The sequence below is a fragment of the Jaculus jaculus genome, chromosome 5, assembly GCF_020740685.1.
Source record: "Jaculus jaculus isolate mJacJac1 chromosome 5, mJacJac1.mat.Y.cur, whole genome shotgun sequence".
NCBI lineage: Eukaryota > Metazoa > Chordata > Mammalia > Rodentia > Dipodidae > Jaculus > Jaculus jaculus.
Genome location: NC_059106.1, coordinates 111,810,553 through 111,826,327, shown reverse-complemented (window position 1 = coordinate 111,826,327; position 15,775 = coordinate 111,810,553).

The following is a 15,775-nucleotide window of genomic DNA, read 5'->3' as shown; positions in this document are numbered from 1 at the left end:
CTTTTTTGGACAATGGAACACTCAGGAACCCTAGATTGTTACTAGAAAAATTTCAGTGTCATGGATGGGATACCTTGAATTGTTGGCCAAGGAGGTCCCTGATGCCCCAAAACATTACAGGCCATTCCCAAGACCCTTGGTTTCCTACCAGGAATATATGGTAAGACCCTATTGCTGAAGACTCCACATATTTGGGCTGCAAGACCACTGAAAAATCCTGCTGGAACTGAGCTTATAACCTCCTCCATGCACACAAGCTGACAGAAAGCTACAAGAAACCATTCTGCATGCAGTGTAATGGGAGAGAGAAAAATCACCAGTGAAGATATTCCACAGTGGACACTGCAAGCCTTATATTTTTCCAGCCAGGCCAAATAAGCTAATGTGTGCAGTAGTGGCATGCCTGTCATGGCGGAAACCAACTGCCCTCTAATTTGACTGGAGGCCCACTCCATGGGAGGGAATACATCCCTGATACTGAAAACCTAAATTGGGGGTAGTCATGAGCCCTAGGGGTATAACATCTTCTGCTGTCTGGCTAAATGTATATACTATGCTCATCAAACTGTGCAGTAAGCACTTCTTTTAATGTTCATACCCTTATATTAATGCTACTCTCTCACACTTTTGGTAGAGTACTGCCTCTTTTCAGATGGCAGTGATCTTGGGATGACACTCAAGGCATCATGATGCTGGAAAGAAGTAACAGAGTACTCAGCACTGCAATATCTCTGTAGTGGTTTGAATAGAATAGATGGCCCCCAATATATTCAGTTGTTTGTTTGTAGTTTGCATCTGCAACCACCTGGCTGGACACAATGTCACTGGGTGGATCTTTAGGTGTGGTGGTGGGTTTCAGATTTAAATCTAAAGATATGCAAAGTGTGCCTAGTAGGAGTTCCTGAAGTGTGCTGTGCTGTGTTGGTGTTTTGGCTTTTGGCTTGTACTTCTCTCCCTCTGCTTGGTCCTCTGAAGGCAGGCCAGCTTCTTCAGCCACTTTTGGAACTTCCCCTGGACCTGTAGGCTACAATAAATATCCCTTGCTCCATAACTGTGCCTGGTCTGGAATTTCATCTCAGCATATCTGAATCTGACTGCTATAGAACTTGGTACCAGGAGTGGGGTGAGATGAACCTGACCACGTGGTTGTTGATCTTTTGGAACCTTTGTTTTGAAGGAACAGGCATGGACTTGGTGCTTGCAACTGAAGATGTCTTCTGGAGTGGTAAGCCAAGTTTTATGGACTATTCTGTTGAGAGTCTAAGAATGCAGATAGCATTAAACTTTGAGGCTTGGCTTATGAGCTTTCGAAGGGGAAGGAACGACTACAGAGGACTTTGTTGGAACTGGCTACTGGCATAAGGGCTGGCTACATCCTGCTGCCCAGGCCCAGAGGGTTTGATCAAGGTTAAATTTGTAATGGACTGCTGTGCTTGGATAGAGATATTAGACTGAGAAATTTAAAGCTGGAAAACCTCAAGCAAGTTAAAATTACAGGCACTGAGACTGGTTTTATGTTACTGAATCTGCTATTGTCAAACACATTAGCAATCTTAAAGGAAGATGGTCCAATTGCTTTACCATGGAAAGGATGCCTGAGGAAAAACTATCATAGAAATACAAACACTTTTAAAAAGAGCTAACTGGAAAAGGAACCTGCTTTTGAAGGTTATGATTTATTTGGTCTGTAAATTAAGAATATGGCTGTGTCCTGCACACCTGGTATTGGTTTCAGAAGCATAAAAATTGTGAGGTGTGGTCATAAATTACACATGCTTCCAGGAGCTGCCGCTGAGATGTGGCATGAGGTAGGGCCTGATGACGTGATAGGCTGAAAGAGCCTTTGGAAAATGTGAGGAGTGGTCATGAATTGCACCTGGTTCCAGGAGCTGCTGCTGAAATGCAGCATGAGGAAGGGCATGATGCCCTGATAGGCTAAAAAAGCATTTGGAATATGGTTTACATGAAGACGTGAAGATGTTTTGGATATACCAGGACTATGCAAGCATTACCATAGGGCACACTGCTGCCCTGGGATGAAAGTGTTCCCTGGCTATTCCCTGTTCTGCCCAGCTGGAGGGGCAGAATTGGAAAATCTGGACACTGTCAGTCTCTGGTTATGTTGAACTTAAACTGCTAAAGTTTGAAGTTTGTTTGATGGTGGTTGAGTTTACATTGTTTTAGTCTTTCCTTGCTATGCCTTATACCAGTTAAAAATGTTTACTCTGTGCCTTTATATGTTAGAAGAGTTTAACTTGTTTGATTTTACAGGTCTTAATATCTTAAATTGTTCAAGACTGTGGGGACCTGTGAAATTAAACTGAGAACAATTTACAATGTGTGATGGTTATAGATCTATTGGGTGCCAGGGGCAGAATGTGGTGGTTTGAATAGAATAAATGGCCCCTAATATATTCAGTTGTTTGTTTGTAGTTTGTATCTGCACCCACCTGGCTGGACACAATGTCACTGGGTGGATCTTTAGATGTAGTGGTTAGTTTCAGATTTCAATCTAAAGATATGCAAAGTGTACCTAGCTGGAGATACTGAAGTGTGCTGTGCTGTGTGGATTTTTGGCTTTGGCTTGTACTTCTCTCTCTCTGCTTGGTTCTCTGAAGGCAGACCAGCTTCTTCAGCCATTTATGGAACTTCCCCTGGATCTGTAGGCTTCAAAAAATATCCCTTCCTCCATAACTGTGCGTGGTCTGGAAGTTCATCTCAGCAAACCTGAATCTGACTGCTATAATCTCTACCACACCTTCCAAGGCTCAGGGCCCATTGCAGAAGTGGTGGTAGAAAGAGTGTAAGAGCCAAAGGAAGGGTAGGACTCCTTACAACATGCTGCTCTAGACACAAAATTGTCTGGATATCCATGACTTCACAGTGCCTGACACTACCTACACAAGACCATCATAATAGGAGGAAAAGATCCTGACAGCAAAATAAAAGGGAGACTGATTGAGAGGAGGAAGGGATATGATGGAGAATGGAGTTTCAAAGGGGAAAGTGGGGAAGGGAGTGCATCACCATGGGATATTGTTTACAATCATGGAAGTTGTTAATAAAAAAAATAACAAAATTAAAAATTTTTAAAAATCAGAAAATTTACCAAAATTTCTGATATAAAATGTAAATAATATTCTATAGCAACAACATTAATAAATGCATACCTTTATATTAGTACTAGTCAATCATAAAATCTATGAGATTGTCAAAGTAAGCTATATGCAAATATTACTATCATTTTAAATTTCTCACTTAGTAGTTTTAGCTAAATAAATTAGAAATAGTTCTACATAGCATTTATTAAAACATATATGGAGTAGAATTTGAGAATGCAGAAGGAAGTATACTCATCACATTTGTAATATTGGTTGCACATGAAAAAAAAAGAAAAAGTATCACTGTGAATAGGAAAATGTGAGCCTTTAGTGTTCCCAGTGAATTGAGAAAGATAGTCCTTATATGTATTAAAATTGAAAAATAAAATTTTATAGAAGAAATTCCTTGGCTCTGAAAACCAGAGCAGATATCAATACACTAACATCAATATAATATACCTTAAGTCAATTATTATCACAAGGTAAAAACAATAACATTACATTATTATTAAAAAGTGACTTTTCCATAAAAAGCTGAACTCTAACACACACACACACACACACACACACACACAAATGTGCATGCATGTGTGCACAAGCATAATATGAGTGCATAAAATATGTAGAGAAAGCTTAGGAAAACAGGAAAATAGTTACAAAGTTATTCAATAATTGTAGTAGACATCAATATCTAACTTCCAACAATTGCTAAAGTATTCAGGCCAATTAAATGTCAATAAGGAAAAAAAAGAGCTTGAAAAAATAGTGGAACTGGGCATATATAGAATATTCTACCCAGCAGTAGCAAAATAAATGTATATGTGGGAAATTCTCAAGAATAGATGATATACTAAAACTTTGGATGAAGATACAAACTATATATTTCTTAATAATGATCTTTACTGTGATTTTATGAGCATGTTACCAAAATTCAGGTAGCAAAAGCAAAATAGAACAATTGGAACAAGATTAAATACACTAATTACATATGACTCCTTAATGTCAAATACACTGCACAAAACTTTTCAATAAAGGCATTCTCAGGTTGGAGAGAGGGCTTAACAGTTTTAAGGTGTTTGCCTATGAAGAATAAGAACCTAGTTTCAATTCCCCAGTACCCACATAAGCCAGATACACAAGGTTGTGGATGCATATGGAGTTCATATGCATTGGCTGGAAACCCTGACATACCCATGTTCTCTATTTGTCTCTGTCTCTCACTCTCTCTCTCTCAAATAAATAAATAAAATATTAAAAATGATAGCTGTGTTCTCATGAGAATGTAACACACAGAGATAATGAGATCAAACATCTAAGGATTACCAAATGCAAATGTGCAATAAATTTCTTCTCCAAGAAATCAGTTTGATTATCTGATTTTAAGGGCACATATGAGCTAGGCATGGTGACATATGGCTGCTGTCCTAGCACTTGGGAGGCTAAAGCAAGAGGAGTTTGAGTACAACATAGGCTGCATAATGAAGACCTCTCTCTCTTTCTTTCTCTCTCTCCATATATGTATGTATGTATGACTCTCACACAAACCATTGTGATTCAGAGAGGACTGGTAAATAAAATGAGGAAAGAGAGTTCATGGAAATGAATTATATATTTTCTTTTATGAAAAATAATTGAACTGAATATAATAATTGAGAACAGATAAAAATGAGTATGTTGAATATATACAAATAAATATTCTAAAATAAAGTATATCAAGGTAGAAAAGGATGAAAGAGCAGCGAGAGCAATGACCTACAGATTACTTCCAAAGTCATATCATTAGAAATACAGAGAAAGGAGTAAGGTACAGGAGCAATATTTCAAGAAAAAGGAGCTATTTTTCTTCAATTTTTAAATAAACCAATTAAATATACTCAATAATGTTTATGAATACCTAGTATAAACTCTGTAAGCATACTAAGATATTTTATATCAAATTTGTAATAACTAATGTTGGCATCAGAATCAGGAGAGTAATTATTCAAATTGTACTTGACTTTTTGTCAAAACAATGTAATTTACAACCAAACTTCTGACAGAAATGAAAACATGGGCCTGAGAGATGGCTCATTGATTAAATGTGTCCCTGTGCAAGCATGAGTGCCTGAGGGGTGCTGAATCTACATGAGTTTGAATATTGTGATCCCAAATGAATAGTTGGACATAGCCACATATACCTATAACCCCAGTCTTGTAGAGAAAAACAGACACCAGAGAATTGCCAAGGCTTATAAAAAACAGTAAGTGGGCTAGAGAAATGGCTTAATGCTTGAGGCACTTGCCTATAATGCCAAAGGACCCAGATTTGATTCCCAGTGCCCATGTAAAGCCAGATGCACAAGGAACATCTAGAGTTCATTTGTAGTGGCTAGAGGCCCTGGCATGCCCATTTTCTATCTGCCTATCTCTCAAATTAATAAATGAATAAAATATTTAAAAAAAGCAGCAAGCTCTGGTATTATCAGGTGACTCCAGCTCAAATAATAATGAGCAGATGGGAGGTGGAGCAGAACACCTGACCATACATTTCATCCACCACAGGGAACACATAGCATGCTGCCAGGACACATTCATATGCATTCACTACACACACATGTGTGTGCATGCACACACAGTAGTACACACACATGCACAAACAAAACATTTCAAACAAGACAAAGATGGTGAATTATCATTATAAAGGCTCCAGTTAATACATATCAAATGAAATCTTACATCTCACTACTAAAAAGACAATTCAACAAATTAATTACTTCAACAAACCTTTCTTCAAAGCAAACATAAAAATGGCCAATAAAGTGCATGGCAAGATCTTTAGTATGCTTGTTAATTAAGGAAATTAAAAAATAAAGTAGTCTACTACTTCATATATACTAGTTTGGTTTTAACAAAAAAATAAGAATGAAAGTTTGATAAAGATAGGTAGACAATTGCACTCCATGGATGATTAGTTATAATGTAAGAATTTTGACCATCTAATAAATGTGTTCATAAAATGTCAAACAGAATTACCATGATTTCAGACAAGCATCATTTTATAACATTGTATAATGATGATATATATTGAAAAGATGCTGACGCAATTTCAATATTTATTCATATTTAAAGCACTAATTAACAAAAGTGTAGGAAGGAACTTCCTCAGTGTGAAAGAGCACATACTTATATATACTATAAATTAAAGAGTACATCTCCTTTCATTCTCATGATTAAACACACAGAAAACACGTTCAGTTCAATATTGGCTGGCAGTCTTAGACATTGCAGTAAGTCAACACAAAGAACAACAGGTCTAATATTTTAATCACTGGGTCTTCTCATCTTCTTCACAGAAGTCATAAAGCAACACAGTGAACTACATACAGAGTGACATAGGAACACAGAGAGAAGCAGGGACGGAGGGAGGAATGAAAGGAGAGAGGAGAATCATTATTTTCTGTGGCATTATTTTGTCTTTTCCCTCAAGGCACAGTACCAGCTAGCAATATTCACCTCACTTGTGATGGACCTAAGTAGTGCACATTTCAGGTCAGGTATTTTTCTTTGTTTTACTGACAACCTCCATAATTGCAAACAAGATCCCATGGTAATTCCCTCCCCTCCCCCCACTTTCCCTGTTGAAACTGCACATACCATCATACCCCTTCTGCTTCTCAATCAGTCTCTTTTTCATTTTGATGTCATGATCTTTTTTATTTATTTTTTCCTATTATGATGGTCTTGTGTAGATGGCACCAGGAACTGTGAGGCAATGGATATCTACACCATTTTGTATTTGGAGGAACACATTGGAAGGAGTCCTACCCTTCCTTTGGCTCTTACATTCTTTCTGTCACCTCTTCCACAATGGACCCTGAGCCATGGGAGGTGTGATTGATATATTTCAGTGCTGAGTAGTCCTCTGTCCCTTCGTCTCAGCACCATGGTGCCTTCTGAGTCAACCCACAGTCACTTCCATCTGAAAAGGGAAGGTTCTCTAAACAAAAGTGAGAGTAACATTAATATATGAGTAAGAACATTAAGAGAAGTGCTTACTGGGCAATTTGGTGAGCATAGTATGTACTTTTAGCCAGACAGCAGCAGATGTTACACCCTGTAGCAAACAGCTTCAGATTTGCTGAGATGAACTTCCAGACCAGGCACAGTTTTGAAGTAAGGGATATTTATTGAAGCTTACAGATCCAGGGGAAGTTCCATAGTGGTAGAAGCTGGCCTGCTTTCACAGGACCAAGCCGAGACAGAAAAGCACAAGCCTAAAAGACAAAAGCCACACAGCACAGCACACTTCAGCAACTCCCTATAGGCACACTATGTATATCTTTAGGTTGAAATCTGAAACCCACCACCGCACCTTAAGATCTGCCCAGTGACACTGCCTCCTCCAGGTGTCTGCAGATGCAAATGACAAACTAATAAATTACTGATTATATATAGGGGGCCATCTATTCAAACCACCACATTCCATCCCTGGCCCCCAGTAGATTCACAACCATGACACATTGTAAATTGTACTCAGTTCAATTTCAAAGGTCCCTACGGTCATGACCAATTTAAGACAGTTTAAGTCCTGTAAACTCAAACAAGTTAAATACTTCCAACATATAAAAGAACAGAGCAAACATTTTCAACTGGTATAATGCATATCAAGGGGAAACTAAAACAATGAAAACACAACCACCATCAAACAAACATCAAATTCTACAGGTCAAGTTCAATATAACCAGACTGCCAGTGTCTAGATTTTCCAATTCACCCCTCCATCTGGTTAGAGTAGCCAGGGAACATTTCCATCCTAGGCCAACAGTGTACTCCATGGTAGCCCTGGCACAGATCTGGTATCTCCACAATATCTTCAGGTCTCCATGCACACCAAAGTCCATCTTCCAAAGTGTCTTTTAGCCTATCAAGGCATCAGTACCTGCTTCAGGCCACATCTCAGCAGGGGCTCCTAGAACCATGTGCAATTCATGACCACTCCTCTCATTTTTCATGTTTCTGAAACCAATACCAGGTGTGCAGGACACAGCCATTTTCTTAATTCAGGGATGAAATAAATCTTAACCTTGAAAACCCAGTTCCTTCTCCAGTCAATTAGTTCAAGAGTTTGAATTTCTATGACAATATTTCCTCAGGCATTCTTTCCATTGTTTTAAATGAGCTTATTTATAAAGAAGTCTGACCATCTTCTTTAAGATTGCTAATGTGTTTGACAGTAGCAGTTTCAGTAACCTTAGACCAGTTTCAGTGCATGTAATTTTAACTTGTTTGAGGTTTTCCACCTTAAAAATATTATTTTAGGGCTGGAGAGATGGCTTAGGGGTTAAGTGCTTGCCTGTGAAGCCTAAGGACCCCGGTTCGAGGCTCGGTTCCCCAGGTCCCACGTTAGCCAGATGCACAAGGGGGCGCACGCGTCTGGAGTTCGCTTGCAGAGGCTGGAAGCCCTGGCGTGCCCTTTCTATCTCTCTCCCTCTATCTGTCTTTCTCTCTGTGTCTGTCGCTCTCAAATAAATATATTTAAAAAAATTTTTTTAAATATTATTTTAATTTTAATTTTTTTATAATTAACAATTTCCATGATTATAAACAATATCCCATTAAAATGCCCTCCCTCCCCCCACGTTCCCCTTCGAAACTCCATTCTCCATCATATCCCCTCCTCCTCTCAATCAATCTCCCTTTTATTTTGATGTCATGATCTTTTCCTGCTGTTATGATGGTCTTGTGTAGGTAGTGTCAGACACTGTAAGGTCATGGATATCCAGGCCATTTTGTGTCTAGAGGAGCACATCTTGAGGAGTCCTACCTTTCCTTTGGCTCCTACATACTTTCTGCCACCTCTTCCTCAATGATCTCTGAGCCTTGGAAGGTGTGATAGATATACTGCAGTGCTCAGTGCTGTGTCACTTCTTTTCAGCACTATGATGCTTTCTGAGTCATCCCAAGGTCACTGCCATCCGAAAAGATTAAGTTCTCTAACAAAAAATTGAGAGTAGCATTAATACATGGGTGTGGACATTAACAGAAGTGCTTATGGGCAGTTTGATGAGTATAATGTATACATTTAGTCAGACAGCAGCAGACATTAAACCCTTAGGGTTCATGACTACCCATGTTGAAGGCTTTCAGTATTAGGGATGTATTCATCCCATGGAGTTGGCCTCCGGTCAAATTAGAGGGCAGTTGGTTTCCCCCAAACAGATGTGACACTATTGCACCTATTGGCTCATTTCCTGTTTGACCAAATATAAGTCATGCAATGTCCACTGTGGAGTATCTTCACTGGTGAGTTCTCTCTCCCATTGAACTGCATGCAGTGTGGCTTTTCCAGCTTTCTGTCAGATGGTGTTCATGTACGAGGTTTTCAGCCTAGTTCATCAGGATTTCTCCATGATCTTGCAGCCCAAGTATGTGGAGTCTTCAGCAGTAAAGTCTTACCATGTCTTCCTGGTGGGAAAACATGAACCTAAGCAATGGCCTATAATATTTTGGGGGCATCAGGGACCTCCCTGGCCAAAAACTCACTGGAAGGTATTCCATCCCTGACACTAAAAATTTTCTAGTAACAATTTATGGCTACTGTGTGTTCTATTGTCCAAAAAAAGTAGGTCTCGATCATGAAGTGATGTTGTATTTTGTCAAAGGCCTTTTCTGCATCTATTGAAATGATCATGTTGTTTTTATCTTTAAGCTTGTTTATGTGGTGTATTGCATTGACAGATTTTTATATGTTGAACCGCCCTTGTGTTCCTGGGGTGAATCCCACTTGGTCAAGGTGGATAATGCTTTTGATGTGTTGTTGGATTTAGTTTGCGAGTATTTTGTTCAGGATATTTGTATCTAAGTTCATTAGGGAAATATGCTGGTAGTTTTCTTTTCTTGTGGCATCTCTGCCTGGTTTTGGGATTGGGGTGATAGTCGCTTCATAAAAGGAGTTGGTAGCTTTCCCTGTTCTTCAATTGTGTGGCAAAGTTTTAGGAAGTTTGGTTTGAGTTCTTCCATGATAAAATTTGGCTGAGAAGCCATCTGATCATGGACTCTTCTTTCTGGGGAGGTTTTTTATTACTTTTTCAATCTCCATGAGTGTGATGGGTTCATCGAGGTGATTAATCTGCTCTGAGTTTAGCTTTGATAGATGGTATGCATCCAGGAATTTATCCATCTCCTCCACATTTTCCACTTTTGTGGAGTAGAGGTTTTGGAAATAAGTCCTGATGATTCTCCAAATTTCACTTATGTCCATAGTGATCTCTCCTTTATAATTTTGAATTCTGTTAATTTGAAGCTTCTCCATTTTTGCTTGATCAAATTGGCCAGGGGTTTGTCAATCTTGTTTATTTTTTCAAAGAACCAGCTCTTTGTTTTGTAAATTGTCTTAATTGTTTCCTTGGTTTCCAATTCATTAATTTCTGCTCTGATTTTAATTATTTCTTTCCTTCTGGAGCTCTTTGGGTTGGGTTTTTCTTTAGGTGGATGGTTAGGTTATTGATTTGGGACCTTTCTGTCTTTTTTTATGAAGGCATTGAGTGCTATGAATTTTCCCCTAAGGTCTGCCTTCATTATGTCCCATAGGTTTTGGTATGATGTGTTCTCATTGTTATTCAATTCCAGGAATTTTGCAATTTCATTTTTTATTTCATCAACTCTCCATTTATTGTTTAAAAGTGTGCTGTTCTCTGATGCACCTCTGATGGCATCACCATACCTGATCTAAAGCTATATTACAAAGCCATAGTAATAAAATCAGCATGATACTGGAATAAAAACAGGAGTATAGACCAATGGAATAGACTTGAGGCCCCAGACTTTGGGTCAAGCAACTATAGCTACTTGATATTCGACAAAGGCCCAAACAATATAGGCTGGAAAAAAAAAAAAAAAAACAGCATCTTAAAAAAATGGAGCTAGACAAAGTGGATAAACACATCCAGGAAACTGAAATTTGACCCACACATTTCAACATCCACTACACTCAAATCCAAATGGATCAAAGACCTCAATATAAGACCAAAAACTCAGATACTACTGGAAGAAAATTTAGGAATTACTTTCCATGATATACGAATGGAAAAAAGAATTCCTGAACAAAACCCCAGTAGCTCACGATCTTAAAAAGTCACTCAACCAATGGATCATATGAAGCTGAAGAGTTTCTTTACAAACAAGCATATAATAAGAAAAGCCAATAGATTACCCACAGAATGGGAGAAAATATTTGTGGGTTATCCAACTGATAGAGGCCTAATCTCTAGAATCTACAAAGAACTCAAAAACCTAAACATTTATAAGGTCAAACACTCCACTCACAAAATGGGCAAAGTGATGGACAGGCAGTTCATAGAGGATGAAACACAAATGGTAAACACACACTTAAGAAAATGTTCATTATCCCTAATCATCATAAAAATGCAAATTAAAACAACTATGAGATTCCATATTACCCCAATAAGGATAGCAAATATCAAAAAAAAAAAAAAAAACAAAGGAAAATAAATGCTGGCAAGGATGTGGAGGAGTAGGAACACTCATCCACTGTAGGTTGGAATGTAGGATGGTACAACCACTTTGGAAAGCAATATGGAGACTCCTGAAAAAGCTGATTATAGAGATAACAACAGACCCACTTATTCCCTTACTGGGCATCTACCCTAAAACCTTCAAACCACAGGCCAGAGAGATTTGCTCAACCATGTTTGTAATGGCTCAATTCGTAATAGGTAAGAGCTGGAATCAACCTCGATGTCCATCACTAGAAGAATGGATAGCTAAGATGTGGTATATCTACACAATGGAATTCTATATGGCAGTAAGAAAAAATGACACAAAGAAATTTGAGGAAAAATGGTTGAACCTGGAACAGATCATTCTCAGTGAACTTACCCAATCACAGGAAAAAAATCACCATATAGTCTCACTCATCTACAGCACCTAACCTGAATCTACCCAAGATGCCTTACAAACCCAGCAAGCATCTCATGGACTAGATACTAGGATGGATGGGGAGGGATGGGAGGGCATCGAAGGGGAGGGAAACACTAATCTAGACCCAAATAGCAGTGGTACCATAAAATTCTACTTCTTAAATGGCAGACAAAATGGCTGAACCTTCACCAGACCCTTACAGGAAACACCTGAAGCACAAGACACTGGAGAGGGTAGGATCAAGTCTAACCTATATCTTCTACATCTTCCCTCCCTCCCTCTTCCCCTCTCCCCTCCTCTGTCTCTCTCTCCTCTCTAACTCTTGTATATTAGTTATCTTTTTCCTCATTGTCTTAGTGGGCACTGACCTGTAATCCCCAGTACCAGCATGGGGCTATCATCCACAGTGAGCTTTTGATAAGAGAAACCTACAAGGTTTCTTAAAAGAATGACAGATTTCTGTCAGAGTACTTGATGACCCACCAAAGGTCAGTGGTAAGACCCTATTGCTGAAGACTGCATATGCAGCTGACATGTAAAATGGAATGGCATGGCTAGAAGCCAGGAGAGAGTCAGTCTCCAGACAGTCAGCATGTCTAGTGCCAGAAGGTGCTACATGGGCAATTGGGGGAAATGAACAATATCTGTCCAAGCAACTCATGGTCTAACCTACTTAGCAACAAATAACCTGGTGTGATGCCCACACAAGTGCAATAGTGGCACACAGCCATGGTGGGGAACCAACTGCTCTTGATTTGGCTAACTGATCCCCTCAGTTGTGCAGGACCCATATCTGGAGCTGGGAAACAAGTCAGAACCATTTCCAAACATAAGCCCACTCTCCAATATCAAGCTACCATCAATCATGGGGTACAAGAGGGCCTACACCTATCAAACTCTCTATTTAAAAAGTAAGGGTTATCTCATTTGTCTTGGTGCTAACTTACTCTCCATTGGAGAATCTGCTTCTCTTTTTCAGATAGATGCAGATTCTAAGGAGAGACCTGCTCCATCATACCTCAAAAGGGGACCAACTGAAACTAAGGAAAATTGGCAAAACAAGCAAGGGTGCTGTTTTCCTGATAAACCGGATACCAGCACAAGGGGGAAGGAGACCAACACAGAGAAAAATCAACTCCTACAAAATCAGAGAGCCAGAGCCTCAGAGGCCCCCAACCTCTCATCACTGAAGCAGACCAAAACTGAACCCAACATCGTTCAGGGAAATTTTGCAGAAGAGGGGGTGGAAAGAATGTTAAAGTCACATGTCGGGTCATGATATGCAGAGACATTTATTGTACCAATAACTGTGGGCTAACTCCACAATGCACGACCCATATACATCAACAAGGAGTGGCCATTGGGAGGGGGTAGGTCATGGATGAGCCTAATAATGGTACCAAACTGCCTGTTTTTGCTGAATAGAAAACTAATAAAATAAATAAAATGATAAATAAATAAATACAATATTTAAATACTAAAAAAAATAGATGTAAACTTTGGAAATTTGCTATAACAGTCCTAGTTCTGATACACATGTTGCCATGTATGCTCCCCCTAAAGTATTAAACATAAAAGCATTTTCTTAATTCTATTTGTTTTGTGATAATTTTGACAAAATAATACAGAAAATTAAATTTTACTTTGTGTGACAGTTTCTTGTTAATAAATATCTGTGTATGAAAAAAAGTAGGTTTCCATATGATTGATTAGTCCTCCCTCCATCTTTCCTTTACTCAATGTGTTCCCCTGACCCACTTACGTCTTTTCACCCCCGTTAATCTTTTCTTCTGCTTATGTATATACAATAACATCATATAAACTCCCCTCCCACCTCCCTTTCTATTGCCTTTATATCTCCTTTCTGGCTTACTGGCCTCTGCTACTGAGTTTTCTTCCTATTCACACAGAAGTCCAATAATTTGTAGCTAGGATCCACATATGATAGAGAACATGTGATGTTTGGCTTTCTGGGCCTGGGTTACCTCACTTAGTATAATCCTTTCCAGACCCATCCATTATCCTGCAAATTTCATAATTTCATGTTTCTTTGCTGCTGGGTAGAACTCCCTTGTCTAAATGTGCCACATCTTCGTTATACACTCATCAGTTGAGAGACATTTAGGCTGGTTCCATTTCCTAGCTATTGTGAATAGAATGCCAATAAACATGGTTGAGCAAGTATCTCTAAGGTAGTGAGATGAGTACTTAAGATATATGCCTCAGAGTGGCATAGTTGGGTCATCTGGTATATCTATTTTTAGCTGCCCCAGAATCTTCACACTGATTTCCACCATAGCTGGACCAGATTGCAGTCCCGCCAACAGTGTAGAAGGGTTCCTCTTTTTCTACATCCTTGCCAGTATTTATCATCATTTGTTTTCATGAGAGTAGCCAATCTGATAGGAGTGAGATGAAATCTTAATGTTTCATGTGCATTTCCCTGATTACTATGTATGTAGAACATATTTTTAGATGTTGATATGCCATCTGTGTTTGTTCTTTTGAGAACTATCTCTTTAGTTACATTGTCCACTTTTTAATTGGGTTGTTTGATTTCTTATTAGCTATTTTGTGTTCTTTGTATATCCTATATATTAATCCTCTATCAAATGTATAGCTGGCAAATATTTTTCTCCCATTCTGTAGGTTGCCTAGTTGCTCTATTCACAGTGTCTTTTTGGAGAAAAGACAGCCTCTTCAGCAAATGGTGCTTAGAAAACTGGATACATACCTATAGAAGGATGAAAATAGATCCTTATCTCTCTCCATGCACAAGAATTAAGTCCAAGTGGGTCAAAGACCTTAATATCAGACCTGAAACTTTGAAACTGCTAAAGGAAAAGTAGGGGAAACCCTTCAACATATTGGTCATGGCAAAGACTTTCTGAATATAACCCCAATCTCTCAGGCAATAAGACCACAGATTGACCACTGGGAATTCATAAAATTACAAAGCTTTTGCATGGCAAAATACATTTCAGGTATTTTTCAAAGGCATTCCCTGTATTTGGTTGACTTGAATGCATTTTTGTCAATTTTTTTTTCTCTTTCTTCCTAGGTAATGGAGCTATATAAGAATCTAGATGGATGTCTCCTTTCCATAGGAGTAGATAGATGCAAGAAGCAGCTTTGTGGGCCACTGAAATAAAGTTGAAGTTAAATGTCATTTACCATCATGATGGAAAAAGATATTCAATCACTCATTTAACAAACCTGCTTATTTTCATGCAATAAAGGGTGTGACATTGTTTTAAATAATAAAGCATATAAGAAGATATTAAGCTACATATTATCACTGTACTTCCTAATATGAAATGTTAATATCTGCTTTCTGAAAACTTTTTGCCTGTTATATATGTGTGCATTTGTTTGCATTAAGGGGTGTATAATTACTATATTTTATCTTTTGAATTAACATGGAAATATACAAATAACTATGTTGTGTTTGCTAATTATACATTCTAAAAGAATTAGTTCACCTTCCTTTGCTAAATACTTGCTTTAGTAATCAAACTAAGAACATGTATGAGTATGGTATTTTATATTAAACTGTGAAGAGGTTTTACTATGGATTTCTTACTTTTATAGAATGACTACTAATGTTTGTACCTATGTTTTGGTACTTGAAATAGATAGTATAGCATACCTCTTGTGGATACATGTGTGATAAATAGTATATCATTTTACAACTTTTCCAATTCTGAGAAGACAAAGAAATTCATTGGAAAAGTTCTAGGATGCAGTAACTTTAT